The sequence below is a fragment of the Crocuta crocuta genome, unplaced genomic scaffold, assembly GCF_008692635.1.
Source record: "Crocuta crocuta isolate KB4526 unplaced genomic scaffold, BGI_CrCroc_1.0 scaffold318, whole genome shotgun sequence".
NCBI lineage: Eukaryota > Metazoa > Chordata > Mammalia > Carnivora > Hyaenidae > Crocuta > Crocuta crocuta.
In genome coordinates, this window is record NW_027531425.1 from 5783093 (window position 1) to 5806470 (window position 23378).

The 23378-nt window shown below is 40.2% G+C and overlaps 1 long non-coding RNA gene and 1 pseudogene across 1 annotated transcript in view; one reads left to right on the plus strand and one right to left on the minus strand.

Moving 5' to 3' along the window:
• The window catches only part of LOC144238256 (uncharacterized), a 38988-nt gene that overhangs the window by 11688 nt on the left and 3922 nt on the right, over positions 1-23378 (minus strand). The gene's annotated exons all lie outside the window — the stretch shown is intronic.
• On the plus strand, positions 20677-22364 carry LOC144238205 (keratin, type II cytoskeletal 8 pseudogene; annotated as a pseudogene).

Below are 23378 nucleotides of genomic sequence, written 5' to 3' on the forward strand. Positions count from 1 at the left end.
ATAAAACATTAAACAATTAAAAAAAAAGAAAAAGAGCTGACTGGTTTCACCACCATCTGTCCACATTACAAGTAATCAGTTGTAAACAGGTTCTGAATATATGAAGATCGAAAATCAAACTTCTTGGGTTCACATCTCTGTATAACCAAATACTAGTTACATGACCTTGAATAGGTTGCTAATAAATCAAAGCCTTCATTAGCTGTAAAATGGGAATGAGAATGTACACTTTTAGGTGTATTGTTAGGATTAAATAAGATGACATCTACAGTTGAGCCCAGTGCCTACCACCTAATAAATGTTAATTATTATTACTGTTGTTATTAGTATTTATTTTATTTCTTTAACTGTTAACAAGTTGAGTATTTTTGTGTGTGGTATTTTATGATTTTCGTTTTCTTTTGTGTGACTTAGCTGTTTCCATCTTTTGTCTTTTTGTTTTCTGAGGTTTTGTTATTCTTTTTTTTAAAGTTTATTTATTTGGAGAGAGAAAGCACAAGTGAGGGAGGGTCAGAGAGAGAGAGGAGAGAAAGAATCTCAAGCGTGCTCTGTACTGTCAGCACAGAGCCCAATGCAGGGCTCAAACTCACAAACCGTGAGATCATGAATTGATCTGAAACCAAGGGTCCGACGCTTAAATGACTGAATCACCCAGGCACCCCGAGGTTTTGTTTTTCTTAAACCGTAAGATGAGATATTTATAACACAACTTGTTTGACATTTATATAGATTTTCCTCTCTAATCTTTTTATTGTATGACATTTAAATATTTTATTTTACCTAGTTATCTTTTTGTTTACATTTTCTTCCACTGTGTCAAAGCTGAGAAACATATTATCATCACTCTTCCAAAGACATATTTGCTAAATTTGAATGATTTAAAAACTATTTAATGCACTCTATTTTGGTGTTTGATTTCATGCATTAATATAAATCATTGTCTGGCCTCCTTTTTCCTGTCTGTAGAGTTATCTAGTCATCCCACTTAATAATAATCTTTTTTCCATTGTCTTATGATAACTTATTTTCCACACATTACCTTCTGTTATGTAACTGTTCTAATCAGTTATGGCTGTTATTTGACAATTTCTTTGAGGTCAGTGGGGCAAGTGGCGTCCAGGAATTTTCACTGTATTGAGAGAGTCCAACATTTACAAAGAAAGAAACTTGGTCACCATATTCTGTGTCACAAGGTAATTGTGAGTAGTGCACAAGAATTTAGTCTTACTTGAAAGCTATAAATCTTATCTTAGTAAATAACATAAAACTAGCTAATGATCACCAGCCATATTTTCTTCTCTCCTAAGGGATGGGCTTGAAAAAGAAAAGGGTGTGCTGGGGGTTTCTTACAACAGCACTAAAACAGCTTTTAAGCAGCAAATAACCTTATGTCAACTAAGACAGGTTATTCTCGTTATACAAACACACCTTTCACAATTTAGTCTTTTTATAATTATTTCCACTCTATAGAACTCCATGAAAGATTATGCTGCAAATATATTTTTTGTTTATACAAAAATATTTTAAAGTACTTTATTTTACAGAAGGACCAGAAACTGACTTTCATTAAGCCACATCAGGACAGGTTGTTTTCAGAGGAAACACACACTAGTGCTAATAATTTGTTGCATAAAATTCCAATTATCTGTGGAGAAACATGGTGAACGAGTTGGGTGTGGCATTTGGGGGAAGGCTAGCCTGGTCAGCTGTAAGCCATTTAATCATCTAGTGAAGGTGGAATCAGTGTACTTTTTCTTGATTGAAAAATTTTGTTTGGAGATAAATCTGGATAGGCCATAGCGAATTGAACTGAACTAGGTTTATTGAATTGAACTAGGTTTTCTTCTAGTTCAATTGAGGCATAAAGAGATGGTCTTTATGGCCTTCTAACCATACCTACTTTTCTTTTCTTTTTTTAAACATTTTTATTTATTATTGAGAGACAGAGAGAGACAGAGAATAAGCATGGGAGAGGCAGAGAGAGGAGGAGACACAGAATCTGAAGGAAGCTTCAGGCTCTGAGCTGTCAGCACAGAGCCTGATGTGGGGCTCAAACTCACAAATCACGAGATCATGACCTGAGCCCAAGTCAGACGCTTAACCAACTGAGCCACCCAGGTGCCCCCATACCTACTTTTCTAATGATGGAAAGAAACACCATGGATTTGGTTTGATTCCATTTAGTTAAAAGTGCAAAGAATTTAGTGAACTGCATCTCCATTCATGGAACTGTACTTTCTTTTAAGAGGAAAACTTGTGTTTTAGCTGTTACAGTTCAGTTTGGGGGGCAAGACCTACACATATGACAATTTAACCAGCAGTAAAAAACAGTTATATAAATCAAAGCCAAAGGATGGAACAGTGACCAAGTAAGCATTCAGAGGGGGAAAATCATTGTTGATAGGAGGAATAAGTAGCAACTGCCTAGGCAAGGTAGGATACAACTGGCTCTTAAAGGAGTGGATGGGTGATGAGATGGAAAATGGAGAGCATTCAGGTGAGAATTGTCTAACGAAAGATACAGGGACTTAAATGAACAAACTGTGCTAAGGAAACAATGATTAAATAAGACAAGTTGATATAGAAGAGATTAGAGGGAGGAACGTTGAGGCTGATTATGAACATCCTTGAATGACAAACTAAATAAGTAAAAGGAAAGTAGGTTTATTTACTTATTAACTTATTCAAGAGCTTTTTGAATCAGAATTCCAGATATCATTATAGATACATTTGGAATTTTGCCCTTATCTTTTTCTCAAGTAGAATAACAGTAAAGGGTTCATTTGGATTTTGAAGAACATAAGAGGGTTAAAATACACACATGCACCAGGAAAGGCAAAGCATAGAGGATTTTTGGGGTGGTGAAACTATTCTGTATGACACTATGGTGGATACATGAATATATTCGTCCAAACTCATATAATGTACAACTCCAAGAGTGAACTCTAATGTAGACTTCAAATTCTGGATGATAATGATGTGTCAATGAAGGTTCATCAAGTTGTAACAAATAAACCACTCTCGTGGGGAATGTGGATAATAGAGGAGGCTGGCATGTGTGAAGGTAGGGACTATATGGGGAACTCTGTATCTGGCACTCAATTTTGCTATGAACCTAAAGCTGCTTAAAAAAAAAAGTCTATTAAAAAAGATTGGGGGCGCATAAGTGGCTCATCTGGTTAAGCACCTGACTCTTGATTTCAGCTCAGGTCATGATCTCAGGGGGTTTGAGACCAAGGCCCAACTCTGGCTCCATGCGGACAATGCGGACAATGAGGAGCTTGCTTGGAGTTCTTTCTCTCCCTCTCTTTCTGCTCTCCCGCTCTCTCTCAAAATAAACAAACATTAAAAAGAATAAAAGGTTAAATTGAGATAACTAAGATAAAAGTTTAAACATGCATACTTCATAGGAGAAAGGTGTAAAGAATCTGATTTTTCAACTGTGATTTAAAATCTTTTTTTTATTGCTTCTTTAATACTCCACTCTTAGAAATAATTTGACTACTTATCTCCTAAAAATTATATTTCTGTTGTTAGTCCACTGGGCTGTCACCCTTCACATGTGCCTTAAAATATATCACCTCAACCTCCAAGTCTTATTTGTCAACCAGTCATACATGTTGATGTTGTATTACTCTACAAACCAAGTTACAGCTCATAGCTCCTGCTGCCTGGGCATGCTTGGCAAGGCAGTGCAGAAGGAAGAGTTTAGGCACGAAGCAGCTGGATGTGCAGGACCAAAGTAGGTCCTACGTCATTTCAGGACAAGGTTTTCCTTACATTTTTTTGTGTGTGCTTTTGGATAACCTCAACTCCCCTACTGGTTGAGGAAATTCAAGCGCACAGTTCAGGGAGTTAAAATATTTGTAATGAGACCTAAGAGGTGGCAAAGGACTAAATGCGTTTATTTTGTCTATCTGTTCCGTGTCACATAATTCTCTCATCTCATATTTCTTATAAACATTTTGACATTCTGTTGAATTTTTCTCAAATTTCTTCCATCTGGAGAAGCACAGCATTTATCAGACAACTGCAACCATCTCATCTATTTTCAAACCCTGAACCTTCAATTGCTCACCATAGTAAAAAATTTAACATACACTTGTTGAGTTGGGTCATACAGATTTTCCATTTTGAAAGAACATTAAAAAAAAAAAAAAGAGTGGGGATTGATACTAATGAACTACAAGAAGGAATGATTATTTCTATCATCGGCTGTCAAAATTATTTTTGTTGTGTATAAAGCCCCAGACTTCCAGAGAGTGTTCTATAATCTTGCAATGTGCTCAGTGGCAAAGCCAGCTGGGCTCACACGTGTGCTGCTAGCCAGTGGTTTCTCTGGGTCTCAGATCTGTGAAGGCTGTTGGGCTAAATTACATCACCTGTTCCTTAACTTGACTCTACTCTCCTGCATGTGCTTGACATGCTGTTTTCCGATGGTAGTCCCCTGAGTCATTTGAGCTTGGAGTCTGAAATGCTTTTTGATCAGTCAAATGTCAGTACTTACAAAATGCTAGAACTTGATAAAGAGGAGTCTTCAGAATTTGTGGGCTGTGAGTGATATCTCTCAAGGTATTATCTGTTTATTGTACACATCTCTTTAGGATAGTAGCACTTTCAGGGAAACAACTCAAAAGATTCAGATACCCACCATCAAAGAAAATCTGTGTAGAATTTGAGAATGTTTTTCTTTCAGCCTTGTTGGGCCCATAAATATATATTTTTGAAAACCATAAAATCTTTTAGTTTCCTTTTGTTTTTACTTGATATTTACCAGGAATATCTTCTCATGTCATGGAGCATTCTTTGTAAATATGGTTTTTGACGTTACTTAATATTCCATTTTAGCCACTTGGCACTACTATTTTATTTTTAAAAAATTTTTTTAATTTAATTTTTTTTTTTCTGAAATAGAGACAGCGTGAGCAGGGGAGGGTCAGAGAGAGATGGAGACAATGAACTGGAAACAGGCTCCAGGCTCTGAGCTGTCAGCACAGAGCCCGACGCGGGGCTCGAACCCACGAACCCACGAACCGTGAGATCATGCCCTGAGCCGAAGTCGGACACTTAACTGACTGAGCCACCTAAGCGTCCCTTGGCACTACTATTTTAAAAACACATCTCTATTGCCAGAATAGAATGTGATTCTATTTTGGCTATTATACATAAGGCTAAGATGAATAATGTTGTACAAAGCTTTTTGAGTTGTTGCATTAAAAGCATTAAATATTTTTTAAAGTATTAAATGTTTTAAATTAAAAACTTTTTCTTGAAAGTATTTTTATGTGAAAAAATTCAAACACAGAGGTTGAGTCTATTACAATGAACCCCCACATTCCTGTCACCAAGTTTCAAAATTCATTAAGATTTTCACAATTATTAATATTTTCCCGCATTCATAAATGATTGCTTTTATTTTTCAGGTACTCACTGGAAAAAAAGAAAAAGACTTCCAGAAAGTTTGTGCCAAATTGTTTTGCCATGAGCTGCCTCAGTAAAAATATTAGTGTGAAAAAACAAATTTTTATAGGCAAAAATTATTTTGGTGTTTTGATTTGCATTTATTTGATAGCCACAAGTTTGAAAGTACTCTTCAAACTTGTTAACAGTCAGTATTTATTCTTATTGGATCCTACATTCATATCCTTTGTTCACTTTTCTTTTCTGGGGCTTATCTTTGTCTTATTTAAAGAGCTCTATATAGGGGCGCCTGGGTGGCTCAGTCGGTTAAGCGTCCGACTTTCGCTTAGGTCCTGATCTCGCGGTTCGTGGGTTCGAGCCCCGCGTCAGGCTCTGTGCTGACTGCCAGCTCAGAGCCTGGAGCCTGCTTCAGATTCTGTGTCTCCCTCTCTCTCTGACCCCTCTCCTGCTCACGCTGTCTCTCTCTCTCTCTCTCTCCTAGAAATAAATAAAACATTAAAAAAAATAAGTAAAAAGCTCTATATAAAAGGGGTATTAGCCTGTCTGTCATAAACGTTGAGAGTAGAGGCACCTGAGTGGCTCAGTCCATTAAGCATCCTGCTTTGGCTCAGGTCATGATCTCAGTTTGTGAGTTCAAGCCCGCCCCACTTTGGGCTCTATACTGACAGCTCAGAGCCTGGAGCCTGCTCTGAATTCTGTGTCTGCTCTCCCATGCTTATGCTGTCAGTAATAAATAAGCGTTAAAAAAATATTAAAAAAAAAAACATTGAGAGTATTGGTATTTTCCCTAGATAGTATTTGTCTTTTACATTACATGTATGGTGTTTTCTGACATAGAATCATTTTTTTTCTTCGGTCCTTCCTCCCTTCCTTTTTCTTTCTTTTTTTTTCTCTCTCTCTCTCCTCTCTCTGTCTCTTTCTTAATGTGTTAAGTTTTTTTTTGTTGTTTGTTTTTTTTTTTTAAATGTTTTATGGGCTCGAACCCACGAACCGCGAGATCATGACCTAAGCGAAAGTCGGACGCTTAACCGACTAAGCCACCCAGGCACCCCTTAATGTGTTAAGTTTTAAGCCCAATGTGAGGCTTGAACTCATGACCCCAAGATCAAGAGTCACAAGCTACTGAATTTGATAACTTTCTTTTTGGTAAGGTTTGCATTATCTTTCTGCATTCTGGATTTAGCAAAATTCTATACCCAGAGGTGGTATAACTGCTGATTGTGGGAGCTTTGGAGTCCTGCACACAGTTCAAATCTTCATGTGGTATTTACAAGCAGTGTGATTTGAAGCAAGATCATTAACCCCTTTATGCCTCAGTTTCTTCATCTGTAGAATAATTATATTATTACCTATTTTACAAAGCTGTTGTAGAGATTAAGACACTTTGAAACTCATGGTAAGTGCTATGCAAATAAATATTTGCTATTGTTCTTGTATATTTCACTCTTTAATTCAATTGAAGCATTTTGGTGTGTAAATAATAACTACAAAATCCTTTCAGGTAAGTCATGGCGTACATAAATCTTCAATTCTTTGTGGTGAACAAAGTTCAGCAGATGAGTAAAAGTATTTAAGAAAGGATTTATTTATTTTAAAAAAAAATTTTTTTTAAATGTTTTTATTTATTTCTAGGAGAGAGAGAGAGAGAGACAGCGTGAGCAGGGGAGGGTCAGAGAGAGAGGGAATCACAGACTCTGAAACAGGCTCCAGGCTCTGAGCTGGCAGTCAGCACAGAGCCCGACGCGGGGCTCGAACCCACGAACCGCGAGATCATGACCTAAGCGAAAGCTGGACGCTTAACCGACTAAGCCACCCAGGCGCCCCAAGAAAGGATTTAAAAAGAACTCTTCGTCTCCTTACCGTCCATGAGATAGAATCTTGCTCATAAATCATCTTAGCATTATAGTAAAGTATCTAATTTTTAGAATTACATATTCTAAAGAAGAAACATTACCTGTTATTAGCTAAACCTTGTCATTCAAAACATTGGAAACTCAGGAGCAGCAAAGTCAGGATCTGACAGAATCAGCTGAATTGAGTCTAGAACCAAGGCTTCTCTGGCCTAATTCTTTTCTAAGTAAAGAGTAAAAAAAAAAAAAAACAAAACAGAACAAAACCCCAAACCATCTGCAAATATATCCACAACTCATTAGAGCCTTACTACTTTGAAACTTCCTAATTCTTGAAGAAGGAAAAAAGCCTATCCCCTACTGTCAGTGGAAAAGAGGCTGTTTATAGCCAGATTTACACATACAAAGTCAAGTCAAGAATGAAGCAACTGGAAAGATTCACTTTCTCTTGAAATGGATATTTGAGGTCAAAGTAGGGTTTTGCACCTGAATTCTCTGGATATTTGCCACAATTCTTACTTTTGACTTGCTTATGAGGAATTTAGCCCATTGAAATGGAGAGATTGAAAAATGATCATCAGGCTTCAGGTACTATAGACCACCACTTAGGTAATGCAGGTCAAGCATTTTCTCACTGGATAATAAATATTTGTTGGGCACTCTTCTCAGCCCTGGCCCTGCAGAGGAGAATCAGTCTGGGCGCCTGCCCTCATGAAGCCTATATTCAAGAGAGATTGAAACAAGTTAAATGTCAAGATTCTTTCAGAGTGATAAATACAGTTCTTCTGGAAGGGCAGTTATGTCACTGTGGACAGCTGGGATCTGGGGGGTGTAGGATCCCACTTTAGAAGATGCCATCAGGGAAGTCCTTTCTGAGGTGAGGACCATCAGAAGCCTTGGTGGAAGCAGCCAACTAAGTAAATATCTCAGGGAATGGGGCAGCAGACAGAGGGAACACAGAGTACTTAGGACTTGAGATCCAGAAAGGGTGTCTGTGTAATCTACTGGGTTTCCTCTTGTTACTCAATCTTGTGTTTGTTAATCTAGGGAGACATGATATACAATCATCTGGGGAGGATACTTGATAGATAATTTTAGCCATAGTCCTTGTAGATGAAAAAGGGCTTTGGCTTCTCTCCATTACCCTGCAGAGATGTCAATCTCATCTAAAAGGCGATGGGAGGGGGAAGGCTTTTAAGAGGGCCTGACAACCAAAAACAGCACATTTTGATTTTCCTTGAGTGTGCTAATGTTAGCACAAATACTGGCTGTGCTGCCAGGATATTTCCACACACGTGGCCACAGAGATGATAGAGGTAGTCATTTATTGATTTGAGTAGTTGCAACATTTTTTCCTTTTAACTAGAAAGCTCACGTTCTGGCAATTTCTTCCAGAGCTCCCTAGAAAAGGCAGTTTTGTGAGAATGATGTTCCATCTTGATTTCTCACATGTTGATGTTCTGGAAAGCAGTCAAATTGACTACCTGGTTCACTTTCTCCACTGAATAGTAAAAAAAAAAAAAAAAAAAAAAAAGACCTAACAAAGAAAATATCAGAAAAACCTTTTTAACAGATCACTTCTTTTTAATTCCAGGACTAACCCTTGGGAAGGCTCAGTTTTTTAGCTCTCCCTTTGGACGGGTCATTCTGCAGAAGCAGAGAGTTAGAGAAAATGAAATGTGTCCAATGAGGGAGGAGTTTGGTTTCGTTTTCTTGTTTGCATTTTTATCAACACCTTCAGGAATTCCTAACACATTCAAGGCCCTCAATAAAATAAATACCAGCTAAATAAATTAAAGGTGGAAGAATCTAAAAGACATATTTTTTCCTACTCTTCCGTATGATTTTCTCCTTCAGAGAAGGCAGTCCTGAGAGTTCGGAGTGACTGACTGGAGGAGGGCCCAAAAGCCTATACTCCAAAATGCCTGCTCAGCTTCTCTACTTGAAAGTCCAACTTTGTGTATCCAAAACTGATTCCTGGATCTTCCTTATCCCCATTTCTGCTCACTCATCGCCCTCTTTTTGGTTGATAACGACCTTATCCTTTCAGTTGCTTAAACCAAGATGCATCTGCAAGATGCATCCAGAATCTTATCACTTATTACATCTATGATTGAAGCCACCATCGTGTCTTATTTGGTTTATTGTAACAGCTGTCTACCTGGTCTCCTTCCCTCATCTGATGTATTCTGAGGAGAACAACTAGATTGATTCTTAAATATATATGTATATATCTATATCTATACATATGTCTGACAGGTCATGTCATTCTGTTCACCACTGGCTCTGATCTCACACAGTATAAGCCCAAGTTCTCACAATGGTCTATAGAGCCCCATATGATCTGTGGCCCCTCCCATCCTACCATTAATTCTCTGACCTCATCTGGCAAGCTTCTCCCGCTACTCACCCTGCTCCATCCCCACGGGTCCCTTCACTGTGCCTTGGCCAGGCTTGCTCCTGCCTCAGGCTCTTGGCACTGGCTATGCCCTACTTTGAAAATTTCAGTGCTTGTTTTTTCAACTCCTTTAAGACTTTGCCCAAATGGTAACTTTTCAAGGAGGATTACCCTGACTACACTATTTATTTATTTAATTTATTTATTTATTTTTTAAATGTTTTTATTTATTTCTAGGAGAGAGAGAGACACAGCGTGAGGAGGGGAGGGTCAGAGAGAGAGGGAGTCACAGACTGAAACAGGCTCCAGGCTCTGAGCTGGCAGTCAGCACAGAGCCCGACGTGGGGCTTGAACCCACGAACCGCGAGATCATAACCTAAGCGAAAGTCGGACGCTTAACCGACTAAGCCACCCAGGCGCCCCTTGACTACACTATTTAAACATTCAACCTATTCCTCTGTACTCTCAGTCTCCCTTCTGTGCTGTTTTGTCTTCTAGCACTAGTCACCATTAAACATTGCATTTCCAGATGCATTAGGTTTTTGGTATGTCTTTCTTCCATTTTATTATGTGTTTCACAAGAACAGGGATTTTTTTTTTTTACTGTTCTATTGATCGCTGTATCCGCCCGCCTGACACATAGTAGGAGGTCAACACATTTTGTTGAATGGATTAAAGAATCCATTAATGAATTAAAGAATTCAAAAGTGCATTTAGTACCTGCTCTGTATACTACTAACAGGACCAAAATGAACTAATTTTGTTTTATTGAGCACTGATGGGTGTCAGGCACAAGGAATGAACTGTATAGCAAAGGAAAAATGACTCCTATTCTAGAAATATTTAACATTTATCAAGCATTTCTGTGTGGCAGGTACTATACTAAGGGCTTTATAGACTTTATTTTGTTTAGTATTCACAACAACCCTACAAGGTGGGTATTTTTCAGATGATGAAACTCAGGTGTAAGAGAGGTTGAATCATTTGTCCAAGGTCACACAGCAAGTAAGTGGTACAGTAAGGATTTGAACCCAAGCAGTGTGACTTCATAGTCCCATAGATTAGCCAATATGTAACTCAGGGAAGTTACAGTGTAATGCAGAAGCTGGACTTCAAATAAGTAATCATACAAACACATTTTTAAAAAAATGTTTATTTATTTTGAGGGAGAGAGAGAGAAAGGGGGAGGGGCAGAGAGAGGAAGAGAGAGAATCCCAAGCAGGCTCTGTGCTGCCAGTGCAAAGCCTGATCCCATGGACCATGAGACCATGACCTGAGGCGAAATCAAGAGTTGGATCTTTGACTGACTGAGCCATCCAGGCACCTCCATAAAAACACATTTAATTGAAGACTGGGCTTTGTGCTGTAGAGGGAAAGATGAATTCCTTGAAATCTTATATGATTTATTTTTTCCTTGAAAGCCTGACATCTAGTAGTCTCTCAGTAAATGCTGACTGAATGAATACCATTCTCCTGAGGCACAAACCACTGCTCCAAGAGGAAGTTAACCATTATGTGGAGAACTATTTGAAGTGTGTTATCCTGGAGTAAGAGTTTAGGGATCTGAAAGAGGTGATAGGACTCCTGATGCTGCATGTCTTCTAAAGGTGTGAACAACCCAGCGAATCTCACATGATAATCATGGACTGATAACAACATAGTGATCATTCTTTGATGATGATGATAAGATTCATTTTTCAACCACAACTTCAAAAGGCAGCTCTATTTTATATCCTTCGTGTCGCAAGGCCAGTACAACATTGTGTCTGAGGACAACAACACTATATTGCACACACAAAAATGTTAACAGGGTAACTTTGATGGTAAGTATTCTTCCCATATACATACATAAAATAGACCCATTTTGTTAATATCTCTTCTTATGTCTTTAAAATTTTTTTTTTTTTAATTTTTAGGTGTTTATTTATATTTGAGAGAGAGACAGAGCATGAGCAGGGGAGGGGCAGAGAGAGAGGGAGACACAGAATCCAAAGCAGGCTCGTGTCTGAGCTATCAGCACAGAGCCTGACATGGGGCTAGAACCCACCAACCGCGAGATCATGACCTGAGCCGAAGTCAGACACTCAGCTGGCTGAGCCACCCAGGCACCCCTCCTCTTCTCACACCAGATTCGTTCTTTACTGTTATATGCTTCCTTCTTCTTCCTCTTCCTTTTCCTCTTCTCCTTCTTTTCCCCTTTCCTTTTCCTCTTCTTCTTCTTCTGCTTCACTAAAATGCAAACTACCAGAGGCAAGATTCTAGTTTGTACATCCTGGTATCCCAGACACCTCACACAGAGTTCTGTATGCATTCATTGTTCAGTACATACCTATAGGATAGAACCAGTTTGACTATCTCCCCCAACTCAATAATTATTTTTCACCAATAATTTTTGTCTTCCAAATACGACAGGTAACCCACAGAACCTTTCCTTTCTGAGGGAGGATATGAACTCTATTCTTTTACTTATATATTGTTTAAATTTTAACTAGGCTTCATGTCCAACATGGGGCTTGAACTCATGACCCTGGGGTTAAGAGTTTCATGCTCTACTGACTGAGCCATCCAGGTACTCCTGGAATTTATTCTTTTAGAAGCAAAGTTTGAGTATGTATACAGGATATAGAAAAGCCAAGAATTTAAAATATCAAAGAAAATGATAATAAATTATAAAGATGATTTAGGATGCGGAACACAAAATATTTAATACTGGAAAAAAGTTCTGGGGATATTTGAACTATGCTGCTCCATATATTATGAAGTCTGGTGAAATTGCATACAGATGGTCACTGTGTTACTGTACAAGATATTTAAAGTGGAATTTTCTAATCTAGGCCTCATGAAACAACTTGCCTCACATAGAATATTTTCCTGAAAATTTGTGGTTGTTTCTACTACTTTGGTTTCTAAAAATTTAGCAAAATTTGTCTTTAGATTCTACAAAATCTCATTTAAAAATGTATAGTTAGCAAGTTGAATATACAGATGAAATGCTAAAAACAAAAATTCAAACATTTTGTTCTCAGTATATTTAGTGGAATTTGTTCATTTTGCTCAGCTTATCAGAGTGTCATTAAGTGATCGACATTTTGCAGAGTCTGAGTTGCAGGAGTGCAAATTAGATTATATGAGCATATGAGAACAATAATTTACCTTTTATTATTCCTATACAGTTTGTAAAAAGACAAATATTGGGTCAAAAATAGCCCATTTAGAAATTCTAACAAGATATGCTAATAAAATGAAAAAAGACATCAATATCCTGTATGTGTAGAAGTAATGATTCTAAAGTCGAATGATTAAATGTTTTTTTTAAGTTTATTTATTTTAAGAGAGAGAGAAAGAGAGAGAGAGAGAGAAAGTGTGTGTGTGTGTGTGTGTGTGTGTGTGCACAAGTGGGGTGGGGTGCAGAGAGAGACAGAAAATCCCAAGCACAATCCTCACTGTCAGTGCAGAATGCGACCCCAGGCTTGAACTCACAAACCATGAGATCATGACCTGAGCTGAAATCAAGAGTCAGCCACTTAACTGACTTGAACCACCCAGATGCTCCCATATGATTAAGATTTTCAATACCAAAGATGCCAGAACTGATGTATTCAAATAATGAATACCTTTTCCTCAAAAATAGCAAAAATAGTTACCTTGGGAGAAATATACTTAAAACATGATGTTATTGATAAATATTGTTAATATATACTGTTGATATTATGTTAATACATGTTGTCTTAATACATACTGTGTGTGGTTTTTTTTAAGTTTACTTATTTTGAGAGAGAGAGAGAAACAGAACACATGAATGGGGGAGGGAGACAGAGAATCCCAAGCAGGCTCCACACTGTCAGCACAGAGCCCGATGCAGGGCTTGAACTCATGAACTCTGAGATCATGACCTGAGCTGAAGTCAAGAGCCTGAGGCTTAACCAACTGAGCCCCCCAGGCACCCCTTAATACACATTGTTATTGCTGTTGTTAAAGTTGAACTATTTTTATAACCCATTTTTTGATATTGTTTTCAAAGCCCAAGGAACATGTTTTGGATACCGTTGCTGGTATGGTAGTCAAGGAGATGTGCTGCTCAGATCTCCCTTCAAGAAAAGACTTGTTTGGGGGCACCTGGGTGGCTTGGTGGCTTAAGCACCTGACCCTTGATTTTAGCTCAGGTCATGATCTCATGGTTAGGTTGGTGAGTTTGAGCCCTGCATGGCACTCTGGGCTAACAGCACTTGTTTGGAATTCTCTCTCTCTCTCCCTGTCTTTACTTCTCTCACTCTCTCTCTCAAAATAAATAAATAAACAGTAAAAAATCCAAACAAACCTCTTTTTAAAAAAAACAAAAACTTGTTTGTTACCTGGCTGCCAAAGGGTGTGTTCAGCTTACAGCTTCACTTATTGGCTTGTTCAGTGTTGGCCTCAGCTTTCAAGGTGAGGTCATACTCTTCTCAGAGGGGTTTTCACCAGTGTCCAAGCAAGGCTTATGTGGTCCAGCCACTTTGCCTAACATGAAGTCCCTGTGTTGGGAAGCCTTTGCTGTATACTCTCTGCTGAGTTGGCAGGTGTACATCTCAGCCTGGCATTTAGCTCTGCCCATCTGGCTTCTTCTCCTCTTTTCTTCCTACTTAGGTGTTACTCACTGACACACTTCTTGCACTCCAATCTTCTATCTACTTTCCAGAGGAAACAACCTGTGACAACTGGTAATAAATTCATGCATTTACTTTTTAAAAAATGTAGTGCTTCATATTTACTAATCACCTTCTAACTACTAGAGATACAGAAAGAACAAGACATGGCCCTTACCTTGAAGGGCTCATTATGGTCTGATGGAAGTACAAATAGACAGGCACTGATAACAGAACATAATGAACAGTTTGGTGGGATAAATACAACATAATGGGACTTACTGAAGCCTTTGGCAAGTCTGGGAAGATTTCTTAAAGACATGATTTCTAAAGTGGTATCTAAGAAAGCCTATCGGGAGGACATAACATTCCAGGAAAATGAAAATGCCTGCCTAAAGGTTTGGTAGTGGATGAGAGAGTATAAGGCATGTTGGATTAATAAAAAGAAGTTCTAAAAGGCTGGAGCAGATAGACGGGAAGAAAATTTTAGAATAATTTAGAGGAAACCCCAAGAGGGAAATTCTGGATTTTCTTCCATTCAGTGTTGAGGATTGGGTAGAGAGAGAAGCAAGAGATGAAATCCAAGAGATAAATAGGGACTAGATTAGGAATGTCATTTGTTGACTATGTTAAGGAATTTGATCTTTATCTTGAGGATGACAGGGTGTTAGGAAGCCAATTTAAATAAAAACAGACCAGATCTAAGATTCAGAAGAACGATTTTGGATGCAATGAGGAAACTCCAATACCATGAGGTGGAGCAGCAAGGAGGATAGTTAAGGAGCTATCCTTAAATATCAGGAGGCAGACTGGCAGATGGGAGCTTGGACTAGAATAATGACCATTGGGATGAGGCTAAGTGGATAAATTTGATACATATGGAGGTAGAATTGAATAGACAAAATTAAGAAAGATCACCAAATTTTTGGCTTAGGCAACATGGCTGATTGCTGCTTACCAACCATAGGAAACCTAGAAGGATTTGATGCATTCTTGCTGGCTTGAAAATGGACAGGGCTACATAGTAAGGCATATGAGCAGACTCAACAGCTGAGAGTGGGTGGCAGCCAGCAAGGAAATGGGGCACTCGGTCCCACTACTGCAAGACGTTGAAATCTGCCAACAAAAAGGACAAGCCTGGAAGTGGGGGTGGCACTGGAGGTGATAAACTGTTAACGAGACAAGAAGGTATTACTTCCAAAGAGTCAACAGGTAAGTGGAGCTATGTGAGAGCCAGTTTGGTGCAATTGCCTAGCAAAACGTACTTAGGTTTTGGGATATAGGAGTAAAGGAGTCTTGTGAAATAAAAGTGTGTGTGTGTGTGTGTGTGTGTGTGTGTGTGTGTGTGTGTGTGTTTTAAGGAGCTTAGGAGTTGAGGAGAAGTGTGTAGCAGCATAGTGAATGCTTTCTGAGCAAGGGAAGGAGAGGGAAAAAGATCCTGTATATCAGTAGTTGAAAAGACAGCTCTGGTCTTTGGGAGGGGGGAGGCGGGGGGACAGGACAGTGATTTTGCAGGTGAATCACAGAGCAGATCTTACTACAGTTCTGTAGAGGTGGGCTAATGCCTAGGATAGACTAAGCATGAGGCACAGGGAACTAAGAACTGAGAGGTGGACAGGTGGACAAGACATCAGAATGGCCTTTCCTACTCTGGAGTGGGCATCTTACTGACTACCCACTCCCTGTTCACACTGCATCAGCCCCTAGGATTCAGGAATAATTTAGGAGAAGCCCCAAGAGAGATTCTGGAGTTTCTTCTGGAAAGTGGGTTAGAACCAGAGTTAATATTTTATCATTCATTACAATTTGTGCTTATGAAGCAAAAGCCAAAGAAGTCCGGCTGCCACTCCAGCCAAAAAACCTTTAGGATACCTTTGCTTACTTTGTGTGTCGCCCAAACCCAGACTGAAGACACTTGGGAATAATACATTTCTCTGATTCTCTTGTCATCCTGAAGCTAAGTCCCCGGATTTATGTCAGAATTCAGACTGTGTCATAATTGCCAATGTGGAATGCTCATTTATTTGGTTATTTTTGGTAGGGTGAACCTTTCTTGTAATCTGGAGTTGGGAAACATCCTGAAAGCAGGCCTACATTTTTTCCGGTTATATGTCTGATATGAATCACTCTGTTAAAAGTGGCAACTGTTATATCATAATGGTAAATAATATTTACTTATGCATTCAACAAATACATGTTGAGTCCTTACTATGTGTTAGATACTGTTCTAGATGTTACAAATTTAGCAATGAATAAAATAGAAAAAAATTCTCTGCTTTCATGGAGAGAGAATAAGTGAAGTAAATAAAATATATCTTATGTTAGATGATGGTAAGTACGCAGGAAGAAAATAAAGTCAAGGTGAAGAGAGAGCCTCTGGGGGTATGTTTTAGGACAGGGTGGCTGGGGAGGGCCCTGGCTGGAAAAGAAAGCTGAGAATAAATGGAAAGAAGAGGCACAAGCTGTCTTGTAGTAGGTATCTTTACCTGGTACCTTATCAACAGTTTACTCTTAAGTATTTGAATGACTCAATAATACAGTAACAGTTCTTTTTATTAAAAATTTTTTAACATTATTTATTTCTGAGAGATGGGATAGCATGAGCAGGGGAGGGTCAGAGAGAGAGTGAGACACAGAATCTGAAACAGGCTCCAGGCTCCGAGCTGGTTGTCCGCACAGAGCCCAATGCGGGGCTCAAACCCACGAACTGTGAGATCATGACCTGAGCCGAAGTCGGCCACCCAACCAACTGAGCCACCCAGGTGCCCCAAAAATAATTTTTTTGAAGTAATGTCTATATCCATCATGGGTCTTGAACTTACAACTCTGAGATTAAGAGCTGCGTGCTCTACCAACTGAGCCAAGTAGGTGCCCCAACACAGGAACAGGATTGGCCAAAAGCTTTTAATGTAACTTTAAAAAATTTTATGCATTTGATTTGAGTTTATCATGGAGAGAGTCAGTTTGTCTCTGTCAAATTGAGAGGTGGTGTTTGCTTTATCTTAGTTCACAGAGAGAGACTCTAATCTTTTAAAAATAATTTATTTATTTATTTTGATAGTGAGAGAGAGAGTTCAGGGGAAGGGCAGAGACAGGGAAAGAGAGAATCTCAAGCAGGCTCTACTCTGTCAGCGTAGAGCCCCACATGTGGCTAGATGTGATGAGCAGTGAGATCATGACCTGAGCTGAAATGGAGAGTTGGACACTTAACCAACTGATCCATCCAGGTGTCCCAAGACTAATCTTGAGCAAAAGTTTTGACCTGAAATCTAATGTCTGCCACTTTTAAGAATTTCTTCCTTTTTATATTGGATACTGGATAGACAGTGAAGGAAAATCAGCGTGCCTAGAATGAAGAGCAATCTAGTGAGACAATGTTAAAATTTTGGGGAAGCTTAGAGAATATTTAGTTACTCCCCACCCTGTTACAGCAGGAGAAACTGAAGGGCTGATTTAGGCGAGGACTAATGATTATTCCTTGTCAGATTAGATCTCCATCTTTCTGCCTTAAATTCACCGATATCTCCATTAAACTCCATGTTCTCCCGAAGTAATGATGAAGGAAGAATGTTTTCATTATAGGGGCGCCTGGGCAGCTTAGTCGGTTAAGCATCTGTTACAGGTTCAGGTCATGACCTTACAGTTTGTGAGTTTGAGCTCTGTTTTGGGCTCTCTGTCAGCACGGGGCCCTCTTCAGATCCTCTGCCTTCCACTCTCTCTGCCCCTCCCTTGCTTGAGCACTCCCTTAAAAATAAATAAATATTTAAAAAAGATTATTTTTACTCTAGACTTCTCAGTGCCCACCACTGAGGCTCAGCTGTGGTTTTATTTCCTTGTGAGTCGATCATTCCCAGAAGAGAATTATGAACAGAGTTAGAGGGAATTCGAACACATTGTTTGTGCATTCACTCTCCATCTTCTGAAATTTCTTGCTCCAGTTTGGCTTCTTGAAACAAGCCAAGGTGTAGCAAAGTCCATTCCTATTAGCTCTCTGTGCATGACATTTTCTGAGTTATCTCACTGGTAGCCTCTGACGGCCATGAAAAGAAAACAAACACAGTGACTGACAGAGGGAAACGAATTCTGTTATTCAGATTATGAATATGTACAGAGTGGTTTGGATGGGACCTTGGAAAATTCTGCTGATTCCTGTGGAAGTATTTATGCTTTGATGGCATGTCATTACAGATCATCTTACAAAATGTAAATTGAAAAAATACCGGTGGGTTGAAGTCAGGGATGTCATTATGTGCCCAAGCTATTTCCCCCAAATAGCCTTGCGGGTTCGTAATTCCTGCTTAATACAATCCAGTATTTTTTGCTATCTATATTCTTTACTACATAGTTTCAGTGATATAATGAAATACCTTTAAATCTCCATACATTTCCTTACCTAAGATGATGCTTTGAAAAGCTTAAAGAGCTACACAGACATGATCTGTTGAGTCTGAATAGATCTTTCCAGGGGGTGTGGGACAGGCTGAGGTGAGAATGGGCCATGACCACAAACCAATTCATGAGCAGGTGATACCACCCACAAGCTGGATCAAAACACAAGATCAGAGTCAAAAAGAGCACATGCACAGGACAACGGAGACTGCAACTCCTGTGCAGAGGTGAGGATGGAGTTGTGTGGGCTGTAGCGGTGCTTCTGCTAAGGCCTGAGGCACAGCCCTGTGGTTTGTGTGGGGAGGGCAGGAGGGGGAGGGGCTTCCTTGGTTTTCAAGCCATAATGTTCTAACATCTGTTCATGAAACCTTTCCAGATTCCTTTAGAGACAGGCTCACTCTGGTCTTTGAGCTACCAAAGCAATTGTGTTACTTCTATACTTCATAGCTCTGCGCTATCACTTATGTCACAATCTTTATAGATTCCTTTATGGGACAGTGCTTTGCACATACCAGGTACACAAGAAGCATGCATTGACTTGAGTAGATAAACCTTAATTCAGATAGAGCTTTCCTCAGGGCCTGGCACATAGACATTCATTTACTATGAACTATTCTTATTTCTACTACAAACATTTATTGAATTGAAACAATACATCAGAATTTAAGTACTTGTTCTGCCAACTGGTCTTTTGGCTTGTAACAGTTATTATGAGAATTCGGGAATAAACTTTGATGATTAAAATATAATATTTTTGGGGTGCCTGGGTGGCTCAGTTGGTTAAGCATTTGAATCTTGATTTCGGCTCAGGCCATGATTTCACAGTTCGTGAGTTTAAGCCCTGCATTAGGCTCTGTGCTGACAGCATGGATCCTGTCTGGGATTCTTCCTCTCTCGCTGCCCCTTCCACACTTGTGCTCTCTCTGTCTTTCAAAATAAATAAATACTTAGCACAAAATAGAATATTTTTAATGTCCAGAGAAAAGTGTGTTTTAAAATAGTTCTTGTTCTCTGATAACTGATACTGAACTAAGGACCGAAGTTGAATTGATTTGAAACAAATACCTGAGACTTTAAATATTTTGAGTCCACAGAGGCCATATTTGGAATACAAAATGATTAAGAATAAAAATAATTAAAACCAACTTGCATTTATCACTCAAGACCTATATAGAAAGAGCCTTGAAAAACTCAAGAATGTTCACAGAAATAAGATGAGACTTTCTAAAGGTTAGGATTTGACCCATATGCATGATGTGTTGGAAACCATACTACACAAATGAGAGATGGTAAGGATAAGAGAGAGAGAACACGGACTCAGCTGCAGCCTGGTCATTGTCTTGGACACTGGACCTACGACAATATTATCCGTGGACTGATTCCAATAACAAAAGTCTGTTCTTTCATGGTTTGGACACTATAAACTGTGACTTTTCAAGGATTTCCGTCAACAGGGAAGGAAATGAGTTTTCCCCATTTTGTTGTCTTTGTTGGTGAGACTTATGAGTTTCTTGAATATAGGAATGAATTATAACAATATGTACAGTGGTGTGTACTACCTAAAATTTATACTTCCTTATCATTTTAAATATTTTTAACGTTTTTATTCTTTCATTATAGGTAGATGTTATATCTGATAAAGGTAGGAATTGTGTTTATTACTCTGTGTATCCCCGAATATGTCATTATTGATGAATATATTATAAATTTACTTTAACAATTTGATGTAACATTTAAGCCAGTTTGATTTAGTAAAAAGCAATGGTAATTGTCTTATGAAGGCTGGCAGTCAGTCTGTTTGTAATATTTTACTCCAATTATTAGAGCATAGACTTTCAAGTATTTGGGGGATCTTTTTTTGAAAATTCTTATTTTCCCGAGATTGAAATCTATACTTTATATATCATAATGAGAATGAATGCCCCATCTAGAATTAATCCTTGGCTCCTTTTAGAATCTCTAGTTCAGCCTACTTGTCTCTACTCCAGTCTCCACTATGTCCATCAGGGTGACCCAGAAGTCCCTATAAGGTGTCTATCTCTGGCGCCTGGGCCTTCAGCAGTAGCTCATACTCCAGCGCACCTGGCTCCCACGTCAACTCCTCAGCCTTCTCCCCAGTGGGCAGCAGCAGGAGCTTCAGAGGTGGCCTGGGCACCAGCATGAATGTGGTCGGGGGCTACTCAGGGCCGAGGGCCTAGGGGGCACCACAGCTGTCTCAAGGAACCGCAGCTGTCTCAGGGAACCAAAGCCTGCTGAACCCTCTTATGCTGGAGGTGGACCCCAAAATCCAGGGGTGTGCATCGAGGAGAAGGAGCAGTTCAAGACCCTCAACAGCAAGTTTACATCCTATATCAACAAGGTATGCAAACTGGAACAGAAGAATGAGATTCTGGAGACCAAATGGAGCCTCCTGCAGCAGCGGAAGACGGCTTGGAGCAACCTGGACCACATGTTTGAGAGCTACATCAGCAGCTTCGGGTGGCAGTTGGACACACTGGCCCAGGAGAAGGTGGAGCCAGAGCCTGTCAGCAGGCGGAGCTGGTGGAGGACTTCAAGAATAAGTAGCGGCTGGGGCGGGGGGAGTGCCCTGAGTGGCTCAGTCGGTTCAGCATCCGACTTCGGCTCAGGTCATGATCTCACAGTTCGTGGGTTTGAGCCCCGCATTGGGCTCTGTGGTGAAAGCTAGCTCAGAGCCTGGAGCCAGCTTTGGATTCTGTGTCTCCCTCTCTCTCTGACCCTGCCCTGCTCATGCTGTCTCTCTCTCTCTCAGAAATAAAATAAACATTAAAAAAAAAAGAGTAAGTAGGAAGAAGAGACCAAAGAGCATGCAGAGAGCATGCAAGAAGGCTATGGGTGAAGCTTCCGTGAATGAGGCAGAGCTGGAGTCCTGCCTAGAGGGGCTGGCCGGCGTGTGAAGGCAAGAGCTGAGAGCAGCTGCAGATCTCCGACAGCTCTGCACTCTACTCCGTGGACAGCTGCTGCCTCCTGGACTGGATGGCATCATCGCCGAGGTTAAGGTCCAATACAAGGAGATCGCTAACTGTAATCCGGCCGAGGCTGAGACCATGGACCAGATCAAGCATGAGAGCTGCTGGCACTGGCTGAGAAGCACAGGGATGACCTCCGTAGCATAAAGATGTGAGATTTGTGAGATGAACCCAAAACACTGGCCAACTCCAGGCTGAGATCGAGGGCTTCAAAGGCCAGGGGGCTCCCCTGGAGGCTGCCCTTGCTGATACTGGGCAGCGTGGGGAACTGGTCACTAAGGATGCTGATGCCAAGTGGAGGCTGCACTGCAGCGAACCGAGCAGGCCATGGCAGGACAGATGTGTGAGTACCTGGAGTTTGTGAGCATCAAGCTGGTCTTGGCTGTGGAGATCGCCACCTTCTGTAAGCTGCTGGAGGGTGGGGAGGTCCAGCTGGGGTCTGGAATGCAGAACATGAGTAACCATACCAAGGCTGCAGATGGCTGCTCAGGTGGGCTGAGCTCCGCCCACTGGGGGGGGTTTGCCTCCGGAGCCCTGGCCACAACTACGGCCTGAGCTCCTTCTAGTCCAGTTTCTGCTGTGGCAGGGCTCTAGTTCCTTCAGCCGAGTCAGCTCCTCCAAGGCTGTGGTTGTGAAGAAGGCTGAGACCCCCAATGGGAAGCTGGTGTCTGAGTCATCTGATGTCCTGTCCAACTGAACAGCCATTGAGGTTGCTCCCAGCCCCTCACTGCTGTGGCTGCCATAGAGCCTTTGGGGGAAGGGGCTGTGCAGGGCAACGAAGGGAACAGGAGACACCCACCTGAGGCTCAATTCCAGTCCTCAGTCCACCCTCGTGGGGAGTCTACTGCCCTGGGCATTCCCTCTTGCCTTTGACCCCAACTAAAAGCCAATTCAAGTGTCTTTTCCCAAATAAAGCCTCAGCTGGTTCTGCCAACCGCTCCTCCAAGTCCCCAAAAAAGAGTGAAAAGGAATAGCCATATTTGCAACACATAAATAACAAATGTTTAACCCAGAATATATAGAGAATTTAAACAAAGGAATAAGAGAAAGATTAATAACCAGAGTAGAAAAATGAAAAATATGTGAATTATTTAGGAAATGGAAACCACAGACAATACACCATTCTATTTTCACCAGACTAAATTGATAAAAATTATCTAATTCCTAAATAGGAAGGCATTGTTTTACTCGCTTTACAAGCAGTAGCTTATTTAATTCTCTCAATAGCTTTATAAAGTATGTTCTATAATTATCTCTAACAGATGGGGAAATGGAGGCACAGAATGGTGTAATAATGTTTGCAAGGTCACACAGCATTTAGAGGTGTGCAATGCGGGGTCGATGCAGGGTTGGAGATTTGCAGCATATTTGAGACGGTAGGCTGGGGAAGGAAGCATGGAAGACTTGAATGTGGGCTTTTTAAAATTGTTTTTTTTTTTTTTTTATTTTAATGAACAGGCCTGGAAATGTGGTTCATCACTTTAATCCACATTCCACCACGAGAGGTCTGTGACATGACCTTACCTAACATTGCAGCTTCCTTCTCAGGTTTTAGGGACATTTTATGGGTGACTTGGGCTTTTATAATGGCAGAGGTAAATGTGCCATCAGTGAAAAGGCTTCCTTTGGAGGTCAGAGTAGCTGTTTGCTCTGTTTTTTGGGCTCCTAAGACTATGCCAACAAACACTAGCTTATCAGTTGCTTACGCTGG